Source organism: Mus caroli, chromosome 4 (assembly GCF_900094665.2).
Source record: "Mus caroli chromosome 4, CAROLI_EIJ_v1.1, whole genome shotgun sequence".
NCBI lineage: Eukaryota > Metazoa > Chordata > Mammalia > Rodentia > Muridae > Mus > Mus caroli.
Genome location: NC_034573.1, coordinates 56666887 through 56680791, shown reverse-complemented (window position 1 = coordinate 56680791; position 13905 = coordinate 56666887). Strand labels below are relative to the sequence as shown.

The following is a 13905-nucleotide window of genomic DNA, read 5'->3' as shown; positions in this document are numbered from 1 at the left end:
TGTCTCTGTCTCTCTCTCTGTCTCTCTGTCTCTCTCTGTCTCTCTCTCTCTCTCTGTCTCTCTCTCTCTCTCTGTCTCTCTCTCTCTCTCTCTCTGACTGCTCTGAAGTGACCATCTTTTCTCTCTCACCAGCTTCTTCCACAATGCACATCCCCTTACCACCCAGGCCCAGAAACACAGACCAGGTAACCACAGACAGAAACTCTGAACTTCCCAGCCAAGTAAACCTTTGTTCCTTAGAAGTCATTTTGTTTCATCAAGAAATAGTCGAGTGAAATATTGGCTATCTGAAGGGGAAACACAGTGTCTGAGATGAGAGAAAATTGCACAGGATGAGATTAGTAGTGCACTACAGATTAGTGAACTTGGAGACCAAAAAATCCATTCAAGTGGCCGTCAGTACTGTGCTCACCAAGTTTGCATGAGAACGGGGCCCCATCCCAGAACTCCATATGAAACTGGGCATGGTACCGTGTACGTGTAATCATGCTGTGGGACATGGAGACTGGTGAATGCCGGAGCTCCTGGGCCAGCCAGTATAGCCTACTGGGTCATCCCAGGCCAACCGAGAGACCCTGCCTCAAAACCAACAAGTCAGTACCGGAGAAACTGCCCTGGAGGTTGACCCCCAGGAAGGCACACAAGTGTGCCGCCCTGTGTGTACATGCGTACTGCACCCTAAAGGAAGCAGGAGGCAGTGGGCTGTATTTTTCCAAACTTGAAGAAACTATACACTCTCAAATCCAAAAATCTCAATGTAGGGAAAACAAAGAACTGTGAAGAGGCCTCTGCCAGAGCTGCATAAGATGCCTGAGGCTGGTGGGGGAGTCTCGGAAGCAGACCTCTCAGTAAAGTCCATGGGCAGCAATGAGAGTGAGGTCAGACTCCTCATCAGAAGTAAGTGCAGAAGACAGGAAGGAACCTCGGGTTTTCTTGTTATTGTTCTTGGAAGGGGGAGTGTAGGGGCTGTGCGTTTTGTTTTGCTTTCTGTTTTGAGGCAGGGTATCAGTATATAGCCCCTGGCTGAGCTGGAACTCACTATGTAGACTAAGCTGACCTTGAACTCACAGCCACCTACCTACCTACCTACCTATCTGTGCCTCCCAAATGCTAGGAAAAGAAACAAAATGTCAACAAGAGTTCTCCACTCAACAGAAAAAGCTTTCAAAGAAATGAAGAGTAAGTATTTTCTCAGATTTGCAAAAGCCGAAGGAATGTAACTTCTATATACACACTAGGAGAATAGTAAGGGTCTTTCAGGCCAAGAGAAAATGATGTGCTACAATCTGCATCTGCTCAAAAGACTGGGGCGGAAAAAAAACAAAAACAAAAACAAAACCACTGGAAGCGCTAAGCAAGTCTGTGTAAAATAGGGTTTTCATATTATTTAAATGATTTTTAAAAGAACAATGTAACCAGGATAAGGAACCATTGGCTGAAAACACCCAGGGCCTCCTGCATCCAGGAACAAACTGCTGAAGGCTGCCTTATCTAGATTCTTAAGAGGTCGCCACCACAAGAGGCAAACTCCAGGGAAACCCTTCACAAGTGAGTGTTTACAGCCATGTGGGAATCTGGCTCTCCTGGTATGGGCAGGAATGCTGCAGGGTTGATTTGATTTGTAGGAAACACAACCACTACTGCTTACATCTGTGGCTCAGCTGGACCCGGCAAGCTGGACCTTAAGGCTGAGGTCGAGCGTCTTCTTCTGCATCAGTGTAAGATGCCAAAGTGCAGTTCCACGGCTGGCAGCAGATTACAAAGGGAAAAGGCCATGGTCCGCACGGAGCCCATTCTTTGGGGAAGATGGTTTTACTGGAGCTGTAACAGAGAAGTGGTGTGGATTATCATCAGTCACGCTTCCTGCCACCACCTCTCAAGCAAAGCTGTTCATTGGCTTGGCGGTCACCACCGATCCCCTTATGGAAGCTGCATTTCTGTTCTTGGCTGTCCTCCACCTTGCCTGGGTCCTCCCACTCCTCTAACCATTGCTTTCTGGTATGACTGACTCTTCATACCTTCCCAGGGGAAATGTGCTGTTGGCTCTGCCCGAGGCCTGTCCTTTCTCCTGGTTCCTGCCCTTTGATGTGTCACACATGCCTACTGCTGTCCTTGACTGTTCTGATGACTCCAAGGTCACTCTCCAATCCAAGCACCCAGGCCACCATGACCATGACACACCTGCCTTCCTCCGTGTGCCCACCTTTCCGACTGTTCACCTACTCTGGAGCCCTAACTGTCTGCTTCCTCTTCTGACTTAGCTGTGACAAAACACCATGACCAAACACTAAGTTAGGGAGGAAAGGGTTGATTGGGCTTACACGTCTACATTGTAGTTCATCACTGAAGGGAAGCCAAGGACAGGAACGCAAACAGGGAGAAACCTGGAGGCAGAGGCCATGGAGGGGTGTTGCTTACTGGCTTGCTCTATATGGCTTCCTCAGCCTTCTTTCTTATAGAACCCAGGACCACCAGTCCGGGGCTACCATCGCCCACAAGGGGCTGGGACCTCCCCATCAATAACTAATTAAGAAATATGCTAGCCCACAGCCGGATCTTCTGAAGGTGTTTTCTCAATCAAGGTTTCTCTTCTCAGATGACTACAGTGTGTCCAGTTGACATAAATGTAGCCAGCACTCCATCTTTCCACTCAGAGAGTGAACTACTCCACCACAGTAGCAACAGAAGTCTTCATAGCTGCTGACTGCCTGATTAGCACCTGCCACAAACTGGGGTGGGGGCAGGACTAGCGGGTGGGTGGCTAAATCTTGCCAGGAATTTCAATTCTACAACCAGCATTCAAGACATAGATTGTGAACAGCCACAATTGCCCTAAAATAATCCCTTATGTCACTCATAAAATCACATGGCATTACAAATGGAAAGGGGACTGGATAATTTCCCTCCCCCATCTTGGCCTCTCTTTGGAGGCACTTGGAGCAGGGGAACTAGGACAGCTTCTATTAGCTGCAGTTGTCCTGTCAGCTCTGCGTGTCTTCTCCTCACATTTGTGCTTTTTTGTTTTGTTTTGTTTTTTGTTTTTTGTTGTTTTAGCCACACATACTGAGTTTCCACAGGGAAATGCAGCCTTCACTGGACCACATAAAGGTTTGATGGATGAATTCTTCCTTCCTCTGACCTCCGACTGGCTCCTCCTCCACTTGACTTTGACTATGCTAGAGACAGCACCTGGTGGAATCTGGCTGAAAGCACTGGCTTTTCCCTCTCCTCCATTCCTTCCCACCTTCACTGTTCAGTCCGTGTCTTCTCAGACTCCCTATAGTCAAGTCACACCCACTAGTCCAGGCCCCAAGCACCTCCCACCCTAACTTCCAGGAAAGCCTCCTGCTCAGTCTCCCTGGTCCCTCCACAGCTTCACATGGCCACTGGATCAAGATTTTCTGAAACAGTAGCATCTAGGGCCTATACAAGCTAGACCCAAGCATTCTCCACTCTACCTCCTCCTCTTTCCCAGAAGAATTCTACTCCTTGCCTATTGTCCGAATCTATCTGGTCATCCCTTTCCACCTCAAATGCCACCCACAGTGAAAATGGAAACACAGTTTCAAACGATGACATCCTGGCTGACCTTTCTCACCAGCACAGCTCCACTTTTGCGTGTTGTATCTTACCCCGCTAGCTAGCTCCCGAGTGCACTTAAAGAAAAGAAGAGAGGGCTGGAGAGATGGCTCAGCAGTTAGGAGCACTGGCTGCTCTTCCAGAGTCCCAGCACCCACATGGTGGCTCACAACTGTCTGTCACTCCAGTTCCAGTGCCAATTCTGCCTTCTTTGGGCACCAGGAATGCACATGTGGCACAGATATACATGCACGAAAATATTCAAATACATTAATTTTTTAATTTAAAAAAAAGAGAGAGAGAATTGCTGAACATGGTGGCGTATGCCTTTAATTCAGCACTAGGAAAACAGAGGCGGGCAGATATCTGTGAGTTTGAGACCAGCCTGGTCAACACAGGGAGTCCCAGAACAACCAGAGCTACATAGTTTCCTAACTTCCAGGAAAGCCTCATGCTCAGGCTCCCTGGTCCCTCCACAGCTTCACATGGCCACTGGATCAAGATTTAAAAAAAAAAAAAATCATAGGGCTGGAGAGATGGCTCAGTAGTTAAGAGCAATGACTGCTCTTCCAAAGGTCCTGAGTTCAATTCCCAGAAGCCACATAGTGGCTCACAACCATCTGTAATGGGATCTGATGCCCTCTTCTGGAGTGTCTGAAGACAGCTACAATATACACACATACATGAAATAAATAGAAATAAATCTTTAAAATAATAATAATAGGAATATAGGAATAAAGGAAGGAAGAACAAGTGAATGAAAAAAAGAAGAAATGCAGATGTGCATTTCACTAATTCACTCTTCACCCTGCATTCCTGGGCCTTCACAATGCCAGGCACTCCCCCCAAGTGACACAGTCTGGCAGTAGAGGGTGGCAAGAGCAAGCTGTGGCCCACACGCCCCATAGAGGCCACAAGAAGAGAATGAAAGGGGGAACTCACTCTTACAGGTCCAGATGGGGAAAGGCTTATTTCCAAATCGGGGAACATGTAAGCCGAGACCTAAGAATGAACAGAAAATAGCCAAACAGGAAGGAAAAAAGGAATGTTCCAGGTTGAATGGAAAGTCCCAAAAAAATTTTAAGTCTGAAAATAGCACAGGACGCAGCTCATTAGAAGAAGTCAAAATAAAAGCAGCCATGGTGGGAGCATACGGAGTAAAGAGGGTTCAGGCAAATGGGATAAAGTCAGTCCAGGTGGCTGTGCCCTGAGATGCTCATAAACCCAGTAAAAGAGGCTGTGCTGATCTCCGGGCAAGGGACGGCTTTAGGGAAAGATTGTAATACTTTCATGTTGGAAGATGAGTGAAGGGGAGGAGGCAGTCTGTGTGGAGAACAAGGCTGGACCCAGATCAGGGAAAAACCCGAGGCATCAGAGTAGAGTGGGAGGGAGGGTGTGAACAATATGGCTAATGTGATTTGGTATTGATCTCGGAGGGACTAAGACAAGGCAAGATGATGAGACCAGAGACATAAACCTGGACCAGTGCTTTTCCCACAGCAGTTGCTCGGCTGATCACTGTGCAGTGGAGACTGGTGGGTAAGAAGGCTCCGTGGCTGAGCGCACGTGCTGTGCACTTATGAGGATCTCACCCCCTACAGGACAAGCCAGACTTCTCGCAGATGCCTGTAACTCCAGCTCCGAGGGATCTAATGCCCTCTTCTGGCCTCCGCAAGTGCAGCAGTGCACGCACATGCGCACATACTCATCCAAGACACACACACACACACACACACACACACACACACACACACACACACACGATAAATCTTTACAATGATATTTATACCATAAATGACTTTACAACGAACCAGTGAATGAGAGGCAGAGAAAATTAACAGATAACTTTTCATAATCCCTTCCAAGGCAGAAATACCTTTATACACTGTACAGACTCAAGAAAGAAGTCAAGAATGGTTTGAGAAAGGATCTTGCTCTGTAGCCCAGCCTGTGTTCAAACTTGAAATTCTGTCTCCAACTTCTGAGTGCTGGAATTATAGGTGTACTCCACCAAACTACACTCTACTGCTATTTTAGATATATTTTATATCTGTAAGTGATTTGCCTGCACGTGACTGTGCATGCAGCACATGGCATCCAGAAGAGGCCGTCAGATCCCCTACAACTGGACTGACAGACAGTCATGAGGAGCATGTAGGTGCCAGTCCTCTGGAAGAGCAGCAAGTTCTTCACTGCTGTGCCATCTCTCCAGCCCCCTAGCCCCCTTTCTATGTAGTTCGTTTTTTGTCTCTGTGTAGGTACACATTTGCCACTGTGTGTGTGTGTGTGTGTGTGTGTGTGTGTGTGTGTGTGTGTGTGTGTAGGTCAGACGGTAATCCACAAAAATCAATTCTCTGCTTCCCTCATGTGGGTCCTGAAGACTGAACCTAAGTTATCAAGCTTGGTGATAAATGCCTTTACCCACTGAGCCATCCCACCAGCCCATTTCCTGTTTTATAAAAGCATGTGTGACTTAATCAAGATACACACAGGCTCCCTGATAGTACCACACACCTACGATTCAAGCCCTTGAGAAGCAGAGGCAAAGACAATCTCAAACTAGAGGCTGGGCTAGGCTATATTTAAGACTGCTTCAAATGTTTTGCAAGTACACATAGACTTGGTTCTTCGTTTTCTTTTCTTCCTTTTGGTGCTAGGACTTAAACCCTGGCCAAACAACATTACTCACACGGAGAGAGACAGACAAAGACAGACAGAGAGACACAGAGAGACAGAGAGAGTCAGAGGGAGGACAGGAGGTAGAGACAGACAGACAGAGACAAACAGACAGAGAGAGGAGAGATTCGGAGGGAGGGAGGGAGGAAGGGAGGGAGGGAGGGAGGAAGGGAGAGAGAGAGAGAGAGAGAGAGAGAGAGAGNGGAGGGAGAGAGGAAGAGAGAGAGAGAGAGAGAGAGAGAGAGAGAGAGTGAGAGAGTGTATTAGTGCCTTAGGCTGTCTTTGGTATTTTCACCTCCCTGAGTCTGTCCTAATGATGTCAGGTCATCAATAGTTTTCAACTTCCCCAAATTTGAAGCCTCTGGACTACAGAATTCCACATATTCTTGAAAGGGTGCTTTCAGTAATAATCTAAATTATTGAGATAGTCCATTCATTCGTCAGCCTCCTATTTGTCATTTGTAACCTGGTGTTGTAACCATGACAACAGGCTCAGCATCAAGGAGCTACCAGTCCCCTCAAGCATTTAAATTGGACTCTGTATACAAATTAGAAAACGTATCTTCCTCATTTACTCCTGAAAATGTCTTTGTTGTACAGGCACTGGTCGCAAAAGGTGTTGTTTTCATGACGTAATATCACCACCTAGTGGTCACAACTGTCAAGACAGCGTGCTCAGGAGATTTCCTCTGCAGAGCTCTATTTCCAGGAAGTAACTTTCTACCACTTGAACCCTTCTTTCTTTTTCGAGGTAATAAGAAAACTGGGTCAGTTGTGTTGGTTAATTTTCATCAACTTGACATAAACTAGAGTTATTTGGAAAGAGGAATCTCAATTGAGAAAACACTTCCACCAGATTGCTGGTAGACTAGCCCATAGGGCATTCTCTTAATTACTGATTGATGTCGAAGGGTTCAGCCCAGCCCTCTGTGGGTCTTGACACCCTTGGACAGGTGGTCCCTGTGTCTTAGTTAGGGTTTCAGTGTTGTTAAGATACACCATGACTACGGCAACTCTTAGAGCATTTAATTGGGGCCGGCTCACAGGTTCAGAGGAGTTGTATAAGAAAGCTGGCTGAGCAAGCCAGGAGGAACAAGCCAGAAAACAGCCCTCCCCCACAGCCTCTGCTTCAGTTCCTGCCTCCAGATTCCTGTCCAGTCAGTGATGGAAAGTTACCTGCAAGTGTCTGTAATCCCAGCCCTTAAGAGACCGAGGCAGGAGGGATGCCATGATTTTGAAGCAATGCAGGGCTACAGAGAGAGCCCCTGTTTCAAGCCAACAACAAAAGGTAAATGAAGAGTTAATTTCCTCTCTAACACGGGTTCTCAACCTTCCTAATGCCGAGACCCTTTAATACAGCTCCTCATGTTGTGGTGACCCCCAACCATAACATTTTTTCACTGCTACGTCATAATTATCACTTTGTTATTATTAGAAATCATAATGTAAATATCTGGTCAATAGGATATCTAATATGCGACCCTTGTTGCAGGGTCATTCGACCTCCAAAGGGGTCGTGACCACAGGTTGAGAGCCACCGATGCTGTAACGCATAACAAAACTCTGGTATTAAATAAACATTTGTTAATGCATTACCGAAGAACACATTAGTTTCATAATCTGGTACTTCATGGCAACAAAAAGAAAAAAAAATTCTTTCAGATTCCCTTTGGCTCCAAAGGGCCTCTAATCATGTCCATCTAAAGGCCGGGGATATTTCTGTCCCTAATCTAGCAAGAAATTCTTTTAGGCATATTTGAATTAAACTGATTTTTTAAGGGTCACTGGTGAAACCCTGACCCCTCCCCACCAAACTCAGTGCATCTTCTATAATTCAAAAATGAAAATCAGACTCTGTGGCCCCTGTGGCTAGGACAACACCCAAAATGGACTCTGGCTCCAAGAGACAGTGTGGACCTAGGCTACAGGTTTATACAATGACCGCACACACAGATAAGCTTGGGCTATGTGTCACCAGGAAGCACCATCCAAAACCAAAGTGAACTAAACCAAGTGGCCTCCTTCAAGCAGGGGCCAGAGAGTGGCACATGGTAGAGGTAGAGGACTGATGACTACTTTCTTGGAAATATTAGTCTCTCACGACCATGTTTCAGGAGACTCAACTTCAAGTTCCCCTGTCAAATTATCAAAGTTAATCTCCAAGCTCAGAGTCTTACTTCAGCTTCCCAAAGCCCCGGGGTGACGGGAAGTGTCAGTTAGCAGCAGTTACCTGGACCCTCCTTGGTCAGAACACTGCGAGGCTGAGGCGGGAGCTCTAACAGGGTGCTACCCCCTTTGTCATTTCTTGTTTACATTGCTTTCTCCTCCCTTTTTGCTTTAGGGTGCCCCATCTCAGCTAACTTTAAAGAGCCAGAGAGCACTCACAGGCACTGTGGGGCAATCAACTGCTGACATTTTTTGCAGAGTGGAGCAGAGTTCATCGCCTTCTGCATATGCCCGTGTATACTCTTAGACGAGTGACATTCTCAACCTTGGTCAAAGAAGCCTTTCTCCGCTATGGGTGATGGTCAAAGTGTGGGCTCATAACTAGTCACCATACTGGGAACAGACACTGAGTGCTTGGTCCCAGATGGGACATCTATGACACTTGCTCCAAGTCCCAGGGACGTCATCCAAGAGGGAGTGGATGGACTGTGAAGACCAAAGGATAGAGAAGAGGGGCCACTGCCCTCCTGACAAGATGTGGCCGTTGCGATCATGAGCACAGGGCAGCTGTGATACCTGCACAGGGCACAAGTGCATGACGTCATGCAGTGTTGAAGGAAAGAATGGGAGGTGGCAGATTTGGCTTTCTCCTTTCGTCTGTTTTGAGATCATGTTTAATCTGCCCTTCCAATTAAACTATACGTAGGATAGCAAAATAATTGAAGAGGAGAAGTATTTCTTCAAAGATCTCGCAGGCACTGTCAGGAGTTTCACAACCCGGGATGAGAGAGGAAGTGGGAAGGAGACCAGTTTGTCACAGTGTGTTATATACAAATATGATGTCAGTTTTTGAAAAAAAAAAACAAACAAAGTGGGGGGAGTCCAGAGCTGGAGAGGTGTCTCAGTGGTTAGGAACACTTGCTGCTCAGTTCACAGCACCCACATGGTGATTCACAGTTCCAGGAAATCTGATGCCCTCTTCTGGCTTCCATGGGTACCAGGGATGTCTATAATACACATATGTACATGCAGGCAAACATCCATACATAAAATTAAAATAACTCTTTTACAATATTTTTTTAAAAAGAGGAAGTCAGAGAAGGACCCAGATACAGAGGACAAGGAAGCGTCATTTGGTGGTGAACCTGGCTCTTCTGTTCTTCTTGGCCTTCAATCTTGAGTAACTCCCTTCATCTACTTCACATCAGCCCTGTATTCTGAGCCTTCTCTATAAAATGAAGACAACACACATCTATCCATAGGATTGGCCAAGGAACCACCCAAAATAGTATGTGGGTTGTACACCCATCATTAAGGCAAGCATGCTACATGGCTTACATACCTCACGTAATCCCAGATCCTCTCTGTGGTTCTCCTCCTTTGAGGACTGGATATGAAAGGAATGGAATGGGCTTCAGAGTGGAAACAGGTTTTCCACCTTTGAAAACAGAAGGCCAGTGCTGATGATAAGCATCTTCCTACTCAAGATGTCAGTGATGCAAAAGGAAACTTTGCACTCATCGGGAGGACTGAGGGGCCAGGAGGTGGCTCAGCAGATAAAAAGTGCTTGTCACACAAGCTTGATGATCTGAGTCCATTCCCCAGAACTCATATAAAAGGCACATGAGGGGTGTGCATCTGTGGTCTGGGCATTCTCACTGTGATGGAGGAGGAGAGAGGAGAGTCTGAAATCTCAAGCGCGAGCTCGGCAGAAGTTCTCCGGAGCGGCAGAAAGAAGAGAAACCTTAACTCGACAAGGTTGAAGGCAAGAACCAACTCGCACAGATTGTCCTCTGACCTCCAGATGTCCACAGTGCCCACATTCACACACATACACACACACACACACACACACACACATACACACACAAAGTGTGCACACACAAATTTTTAGACTATAAAGACTATTGTAGTTTCTGAGAGTTGTTTCACCAAGTAGTTAGGTTAGTTATAAAATAATTAGACCTTCTAAGCCAGACAGTGGTGATACATGCCTTTAATCCCAGAACTTGGAAGGCAGAGGCAGGTGGATCTCTGAGTTCAAAGTCAACTTGGTCTACAGAGTGAGTTCCAGGACAGCCAGGGCTATACAAAGAGACCCCTGTCTTGAAGAACAAAACAAAAACCAAACAAGACCCCACAAATATTAGGCCTTCTATTCTGGGTATGAAATTAAGTAAAATTAAGTAAAAATGGGCACCACTCTACCCCACCCCCACTCCCCACCCCAGGAAATTGGGTTGTGCCTGGCAACAAGTCTTGAGGTAGGCTAAAAAGTGAAAACAGTAATAAAATGCAGCCACAAAGAAAACATTCTACAGCATACACTCAAGAACTAGCTATTTTCAGGAAAACAGCCCACATAAGAGCTCTTTGATTTCTCTGCTGTGAAAGTTCAGCTAAATATAGCACAAGCTAGTAACTTGGTGACATCATGCAGTGTTGAAGGAAAGAATGGGAGGTGGTAGATTTGGCTTTCTCCCTTGGTCTGTTTTGAGACCATGTTTGATGCATTCTTCTAATCAAACTGTACTTAGGGTAACAAAATAATTGATGAGGGAAAGTTTCTCTTCAAAGATCTAAGGCTTGGTCCAGAGTTCCTCTGTGACACAGGATCTAAGGGGCTCCACTGTTCTCCAGTGAGTCTTTGAGAATATCATAGAGGCATACAGCAAAGAGACACTTATACCACAGGCTAAATGGATCAACAGTTAAGTGCACTATAGCTCATATAAAGGGGACGGGGGTGGCTGGAGAGATGGCTCAGTCATTGAGAGCGCTGGATACTCTTCCAGAGGTCCTGAGTTCAATTCCCAGCCATCACATGGTAGCTTATGATCATCTATAATGGTATCTAATGCCCTCTTCTGGCATGCAAGTCACAGGTGTACATGCAAATAGAGTATGCATGCATATACGATAAATGATATAAATCTTAAAAACAAAACAGGTTTTGGCACCCACATGACTGTTGCGCCCAACTCGTCCAGCAAGGAAAACTCAACACGGTTGGATTCTTCACAACAACTTTATTGCAGGAACGCCTCGATGCTACGGGAACCCCGGGAACCCAGGGAGGACTGCTTATATACACCCCAGCACTGGGGAGGGCTATGTGTCCTCCTGGGATTGGTCAGTCTTCCGGCACCTTAATTTGCATGCACCTGCTCAGGAGGGGTTGGCGCCAGATTCAGGCTAGCGCCTGCGCAGTGGTATTGTTTACAGCCACAGTGTACCGGAAACTAGCGCCATCTTTTGGGCATCGGCTGCCTACATCTCCCCCTTTTTTGTTTAATAATATGATGCTGGACTAGGTATGGGCAAGTCTGTCCATCGGCCATGGCTCCTGTCTTAGGTTGATCCTTTCATGTCACAGCCTTACCTGTAATAGGGTTACCCTATCGCCTCCAGGCCCCATGTCTTAGGTTGGTCTGTGCATAAGAAAAGTTGCCTGTCACTGGATACTGTGGATCTGTGTGACTACAACTGCCAGACAACCTAGGGCGAATTCTTAATTTTTTAAAGAGGCCAGCTAAACATTGGGAGATGTGCCATCTTTAATCATCATCAATGCTTGGTACACCACTGCCTTATACTGAGCATGCTCTCGTTTGAGTATACACAATAGCCAGATACAAAAGACACAACCCAGGAGGACCACTGCCCCCCAGGCCAACATTTCCGCCCATTCCTTAAAGAATGAGAAGGCATTGGTGATCCAGGAGATGCAGTCCCCCAAGGTGACAGGGTCCAGTCGAATTGCTGTTGAGTTTGGCAATCTGGAGGAGCAGCTTTCTGGACAACTGCTCCACTTTAGCCGACCAATTTCCTTTAAGGTACTCAGATAAGAGGTGACTCTGTTCAAGAGACTGAGAGAAATTAGCTTGTAGAGGGGTAGACGAGACACAGGACATTTGGACAACTTTATACAATTCTTCAACCTGTTCTTGAACTAAGTCTATTCCTATGGAATTCCCCAAGGTTGCAAGGAGAAATAAGAGAAAGTCCCATCTGCTTTGATATGATTGAGGAGGCATACATGACAAAATGTGGCCTCAGCTCTTGCTACAAGTGCATTCATCAGAGCTTGGAGGACAATAATAGATGTCCCAAGTGTAATTATGCCGTGGACAATGTTGACCATCTCTATCCCAATTTCTTGGTGAATGAACTCATTTTCAAACAGAAGCAAAGATTTGAGGAAAAGAGGTTCAAATTGGACCACTCAGTGAGTAGCACCAATGGGCATAGGTGGCAAATATTTCAAAATCTACTATAGGCAGAAAGGTGGGAAGTTTCACAACCAGAGCAGTATACCCTGCCAACANTCTGCTAAAAAACATGTCCTTCCAGAACTATTACAATCTATATCTCTGTCGGGGGAGCAATTTTTGCGTCAGCCTCTCTGGTACCCAAATCGGGTGTTCTTGACCCTGTGGAAAAACACAAACAGCTCCCCTGGATCTCGAAATAACAGGATCTGGGCCATACCATTTTCCAGTTAAGACATCTTTCCATTTGACATCCTGTTTAAGGATAGGTGAGGTCATGGCATGCCTATCTGCAGACAAACGACCATGTTCGTCCAGAATTTAAAAATTTAAAGTCAAGAGGGCTAAAGATAATTGTTCTTTGGTGTAGGCAGCAGATGCCTAAAAGATGGCGCCGGTCTCTGGTACACCATCGCTGTAAACAATACCACTGCGCAGGCGCTAGCCCGAATCTGGCGCCAACCCCTCCCGAGCAGGTGCATGCAAATTAAGGTGCCAGCAGACTGACCAATCCCAGGAGGACACAAAGCTTTTCCCTGTGCTGGGGTGTATATAAGGAGTCCTCCCTGGGTGGCTGGGGTTCCCGTAGCATCGAGGCATTCCTGCAATAAAGCTGTTGAGAAGAATCCAACCATGTTGCGGTTTTCCTTGCCGGACGAGGTGGGTGCAACAAATTGTTGGCCCTCACAGGGACCCGAGGATCTTGTGGATTCAGAACTCTTCAGCTGAGGAACAGTGGTACCTGTAGGTCTCCCAAATTGATCCCTGGTTAAAAGGGGGGATATGTTTTTCTCGCCCGTGGACTCAGTGTGGGTAGCTCTTATCCTTGTTTCATTTTTTGTAATTTCTGGCCTCTGCTTTTGTTTGATAAAAGCAGTTAAAACAGGTAAGAAAATTCTCACAGAACAACAAGAAAGTATGTCAGAGGAAGATAGGAAACACATAAGCAAAAGAAAGAAAGGGGGTGAAAAAGAGAGAGAAAAGGAGAAGGGAGAAAAGGCAAATTCAAAAGGAAAAGGAAATAATGAGAAAGAAAAGGAAATAGCAAAAATATATCCCTCATTAAAAGACTTAACAATAAGTTCAGCAAGTTCTGACTCCAGTGACTCAGAGCTTGATAAAGATGAGGAAGTTGACCTAGAAGAAGAGGCAGCTCGGTATGAGAGGGATAGGTATGATCCAGATTGGTCATACAAAACCAATCCTTTAAAAG

The 13905-nt window shown here is 46.1% G+C and overlaps 1 protein-coding gene across 2 annotated transcripts in view; it reads right to left on the bottom strand.

The window, feature by feature from the left end:
• Rgs3 (regulator of G protein signaling 3) overlaps positions 1 to 8486 on the bottom strand; it is a 138990-nt gene extending 130504 nt beyond the window's left edge. For both annotated transcript variants that reach the window (XM_029476128.1, XM_021159585.2), the window contains exons 1-2: positions 8433 to 8486; positions 1649 to 1821 (exon numbers count right to left, since the gene is read on the bottom strand). The gene's annotated coding sequence lies outside the window, so the exon portion shown is untranslated. The remainder of the gene's footprint in view (positions 1 to 1648; positions 1822 to 8432) is intronic.
• Between the last annotated feature and the right edge of the window lie 5419 nt (positions 8487 to 13905).